The sequence below is a fragment of the Neophocaena asiaeorientalis genome, unplaced genomic scaffold, assembly GCF_003031525.2.
Source record: "Neophocaena asiaeorientalis asiaeorientalis breed wild unplaced genomic scaffold, Neophocaena_asiaeorientalis_V1.1 scaffold267, whole genome shotgun sequence".
NCBI lineage: Eukaryota > Metazoa > Chordata > Mammalia > Artiodactyla > Phocoenidae > Neophocaena > Neophocaena asiaeorientalis.
Window position 1 is genome coordinate 2,825,784 of NW_020173204.1, and position 5,877 is coordinate 2,831,660.

Below are 5,877 nucleotides of genomic sequence, written 5' to 3' on the forward strand. Positions count from 1 at the left end.
GATTAAATATCCACAATCAACTTGATATACCCTGCATCTGTGGAATACCTGAATAGACAACGAATCATCACAAATTGAGGAAGGGGACTTTGGGAGCGACTGTAGACTTGGGGTTTGCTGTATGCCACTGACAAGCTTCTGATTTTTATGTTTATTGTAGTTTAGTTTTTAGCACTTGTTATCATTGGTGGATTTGTTTATTGGTTTAGTTGCTCTCTTCTTTTTATTACTTTTTTTAAATAATAGTTTTTAATTTTAATAACTTTATTTTATTGTTTTCTTTCTTTTTTATTCTCCTTTTTCATCTGAGCCATGTGGCTGACAGGGTCTTGGTGTTCCAGCCGGCTGTCATGCCTGAGCCTCTGAGGTGGGAGAGTCAAGTTCAGGATACTGGACCACCAGAGACCTCCCAGCCCCACATAACATCAATTTGTGAAAGCTCTCCCAGACATCCTCTCAACGCTAAGACCTAGCTCCACTCCAGGACCAGCAAGCTGCAGTGCTGGACACCCCACGCCAAACTGCTAGCAAGATGGGAAAACAATTCCATCCTTTACCAGAGAGGCTGCCTAAAAACATACTAAGTTCACACACAGCCCAAAACACACCACCGGATGCAGTCCTGCCCAAGAAAAAGACAAGATCCAGCCTCATTCAGCAGAACACAGGCACCAGTCCCCTCCACCAGGAAGCCTACACAAACCACTAAACCAACCTTACCCACAGGGGGCAGACACCAAAAACAACGGGAACTACAAACCTGGAGCTTGCAGAAAGGAGACCCCAAACACAGTAAGTTAAGCAAAATGAGAAGACAGAGAAATACACAGCAGATGAAGGAGCAGGGTAAAAACCCAACAGAACAAACAAATGAAGAGGAAATAGACAGTCTACCTGAAAAAGAATTCAGAATAATGATAGTAAAGATAATACAAAATCATGGAAATAGAATGGAGAAAATATAAGAAAAGTTTAACAAAGATCTAGAAGAACTAAAGGGCAAACAAACAATGATGAGCAATACAATAAATGAAATTTAAAATTCTCTAAAAGGAATAAATAGCAGAATAACTGAGGCAGAAGAACAGATAAGAGCTCTGGAAGAAAAAATAATGGAAATAACTACTACACAGCAGAGTAAAGAAAAAAGAATGAAAAGAATTGGGGACAGTCTCAGAGACCTCTGGGACAACATGAAACACACCAACATTTGAATTATAGGGGTCCCAGAAGAAGAACAGAAAAAGAAAGGGACTGAGAAAATATTTGAAGAGATTAGAGTTGAAAACTTCCCTAACATGGGAAAGGAAATCGTCAATCAAGTCCAAGAAGCAGAGAATGTCCCATACAGGATAAATCCAAGGAGAAACATGCCAAGACACATATTAATCAAACTATCAAAAATTAAATACAAAGAAAAAATACTAAAAGCAGCAAGGGAAAATCAACCAATAACACACAAGGTTAACAGCTGAACTTTGAGCAGAAACTCTGCAAGCCAGAAGGGAGTGGTAGGACATATTCAAAGTGATGAAAGGGAAAAACCTACAACCAACATTACTCTACCCAGCAAGGATCTCATTCAGATTCAATGGAGAAATTAAAACCTTTACAGACAAGCAAAAGCTAAGAGATTTCAGCACTACCAAACCAGCTTTACAACAAATGCTAAAGGAACTTCTCTAGGCAGGAAACACAAGAGAAGGAAAAGACCTACAAAAACAAACCCAAAACAATTAAGAATATGGTAAATAGGAATATACATATTGATAATTACCTTAAATGTAAATGGATTAAAAACTCCAACCAAAAGACACAGACTGGCTGAATGGATACAAAAACAAGACCCATATATATGTTGTCTACAAGAGATCCACTTCAGACCTAGCGACACATACAGACTGAAAGTGAGGTGACAGAAAAAGATATTCTATGCAAACAGAAATCAAAAGAGAGCTGGAGTAGCAATTCTCATAACAGACAAAATAGACTTTAAAATAAAGACTATTAGAAAAGACACAGATGGACACTACGTAATGATCAAGGGATCAAGCTAAGTAGAAGATATAACAATTGTAAATATTTAGGCACCCAACATAGGAACACCTCAATACATAAGGAAAATGCTCACAGCCATAGAACGGGAAATCGACAGTAACAGTCATAGCAGGGGACTTGAAAACCCAACTTTCACCAATGGACAGATCAACAAAACCAAAAAAAATAAGGAAACATAAGCTTTAAATGACACATTAAACAACATGGATTTAATTGATATTTATAGGTCATTCCATCCAAAAACAACAGAATACACTTTCTTCTCAAGTGCTCATGGAACATTCTCCAGGATAGATCATATCTTGGGTCACAAATCAAGCCTTGGTAAATTTAAGAAAATTGAAATTGTATCAAATATCTTTTCTGACCACAGCATTATGAGACTAGATGTCAATTACAGGGAAAAAAAACTGTTAAAAATATAAACACATGCAGGTTAAACAATACACTACTAAATAACCAAGACGTCCCTGCAGAAATCAAAGAGGAAATCAAAAAATACCTGGAAACAAATGAAAATGAAAACACGATGACCCAAAACCTATGGGTTGCAGCAAAAGCAGTTCTAAGAGGGAAGTTTATAGCAATACAACCCTACCTGAAGAAACAAGAAAGATCTCAAATAAACAACCTAACCTTACATCTAAAGCAATTAGAGAAAGAAGAATGAAAACCCCCTAAGTTAGCAGAAGGAAAGAAATCATAAATATCAGATCAAAAATGAATGAAACAGGAATGAAGGAAACGATAGCAAAGATCAATAAAACTAAAAGCTGGTTCTTTGAGAAGATAAACAAATTTGATAAACTATTAGCCAGACTCATCAAGAAAAAAAGGGAGAACACTCAACAGAATTAGAAATGGAAAAGAAGTAACAACTGACACTGCAGAAATACAAAGGATCATGAGAGATTACTACAAGCAACTATATGCCAATAACATGGACAACCTGGAAGAAATGGACAATTTCTTAGAAAAGCACAACCTTCCGAGACTGAAATAGGAAGAAATAGAAAATATGAACAGAGCAATCACAAGCACTGAAATTGAAACTGTGATTAAAAATCTTCCAACAAACAAAAGCCCAGGACCAGAGGGCTTCACAGGCAAATTCTATCAAACATTTAGAGAAGAGCTAACACTTATCCTTCTCAAACTCTTCCAAAATATAGCAGAGGGAGGATCACTCCCAAACTCATTCTACGAGGGCACCATCACCCTGATACCCAAAGCAGACAAGATGTCACACAAAAAGAAAACTACAGGCCAATATCACTGATGAACATAGATGCAAAATTGCTCAACAAAATACTTGCAAACAGAATCCAACAGCACATTTGAAGGATCATAAACCATGATCAACTGGGGTTTATCCCAGGAATGAAAGGATTCTTCAATATACACAAATCAATCAATGTGATACACCATATTAACAAATTGAAGAAAAACCATATGATCATCTCAATAGATGCAGAGAAAGCTTTGGACAAAAATCAACACCGATTTATGATAAAAACCCTCCAGAAAGTGGCAAAGAGGGAACTTTCCTCAACATAATAAAGGCCATATATGACAAACCCACAGCCAGCATCATCCTCAATAGTGAAAAACTGAAACCATTTCCACTAAGATCAGGAAAAAGACAAGGTTGCCCACTGTCACCACTATTATTCAACATAGTTTTGGTAGTTTAAGCCACAACAATCAGAGAAGAAAAAGAAATAAAAGGAATCCAAATCGGAAAGAAGATATAAAGCTGTCACTGTTTGTAGATTACATGATACTCTACGTAGAGAATCCTAAAGACGCTACCAGAAAACTACTAGAGCTAATCAATAAATTTGGTAAAGTAGCAGGATACAAAATTAATGCACAGAAATCTCTTGCATTCCTATACACTAATGATGAAAGATCTGAAAGAGAAATTAAGGGAACACTCCCATATACCACTGCAACAAAAAGAATAGAATACCTAGGAATAAACCTACCTAAGGAGACAAAAGACTTGTATGCAGAAAAGTATGACAGTGATGAAAGAAATTAAAGATGATACAAACAGATGGAGAGATATACCATGTTCGTGGACTGGAAGAATCAACATTGCAAAAATGACTCTACTACCTAAAGCAATCTACGGATTCAATGCAATCCCTATCAAACTACCACAGGCATTTTTCACAGAACTAGAACAAAAAAATTCACAATTTGTATGGAACCACGAAAAACCCCTAATAGTCAAAGCGAACTTGAGAAAGAAAAACGGAGCTGGAGGAATCAGGCTCCCAGACTTCAGTCTTTACTACAAAGCTACAGCAATCAAGACAGTATGGTACTGGCACAGAAACAGAAATATAGATCAATGGAACAGGATAGAAAGCCCAGAGATAAACCCACGCACATATGGACACCTTATCTTTGATAAAGGTGGCAGGAATGTACAGTGGAGAAAGTACAGCCTCTTCAATAAATGGTGCTGGGAAAACTGGACAGGTACATGTAAAAGTATGAGATTAGATGACTCCCTAACACCATACACAAAAATAAGCTCAAAATGGATTAAAGACCTAAATGTAAGGCCAGAAACTATCAAACTCTTAGAGGAAAACATAGGCAGAACACTCTATGACATAAATCACAGCAAGATCCTTTCTGACCCACCTCCTAGAGTAATGGAAATAAAAACAAAAATAAACAAATGGGACCTAATGAAACTTCAAAGCTTTTGCACAGCAAAGGAAACCATAATCAAGACCAAAAGACAACCCTCAGAATGGGAGAAAACATTTGCAGATGAAACTTTAATGTGCATATACATGTATGTGTGTGCATATATACGCATGTGCATAGTAACATATACTAGCTTATAACTAAATGTTAAGAATGTATGTTAAAACCCAGTGAAGAAACAGTCACACATCTTACCTCCCATCCTAGTCCCAGAGCCTGGGTGAACCCACTGGGGCTAGCTGGAGGATGGGAGGCAAGTTTGTTTCAGAGGAACTGTCTGAGACAGCACAAGGACCTCCAAACACAGGAAAGGAAGAAAGAATCACTTTGTGAAAAATCAGTTATGTATCCTTGTCCAGGTCTGGAGAAAGAACAAGGCGCATATAATGGAATCCAGCTCTTAGAGGATGTTTTGTCAAAAAGAGGATTTTCAAGTCATTCCTTGTAAAACTTACCTGTTCAAATTAGCATACAATCATTTCAGCCTTTCTAAATATAGTTTTATTTTAACTTTCAAAAAAAGAAAAAGAACATACTGAAGGAGTATGGTGTAGTATTAGTGTATCTCTCCTCCCCAAGTACCTACAAGAGTACATTTTCCTAGTTTATCTCACAATTTTATGATATCCAGTTATGTGTGATACTATTCCAGTTTAATTTGGATATATTTTCATAAAATAAGTTTTTGAATGTTTGAACCTATCTATACCGTATGAAAATTAATGCCGAATACTCATTTGCTTTGTCACACACAATAACTGAATTTTCAAGAAATTTTTCACTTTTGCTTTAAAAAATACTAAAATCAAGAGTTGGTTGTTAATGTAAGTATCATCTTTATATCTCCTAATGAAATTAATAACACAAATTGTTCTAAAAATGATTATAAAACCACTCTACTGGTGTAAATTGTATAAAGGAGAAGAGCTTCAGGCTAGAGGCATAATGATTTGTGAGTAACATTGTAAGAAAGACGAAAGCAGTAATAAAATCCTAGAAGGAAAAGTCACAGGCACACAGGGGACGCTCTGCGCAAAGAGGGAGCCAGGTTGGTGTGGCTCTTAAAGATATTTCTCCGTGGGGATTATTGAT

General features: G+C 36.6%; 1 non-coding gene across 1 annotated transcript; it reads left to right on the top strand.

Annotated features, from left to right (window-relative positions):
• The first annotated feature begins 4,950 nt into the window (after positions 1–4,950).
• Positions 4,951–5,071, top strand: LOC112399677 (small nucleolar RNA SNORD22). Its single transcript, XR_003003287.1, has one exon. It is a non-coding gene; the product is annotated as a small nucleolar RNA SNORD22 (small nucleolar RNA).
• Positions 5,072–5,877: the final 806 nt, after the last annotated feature.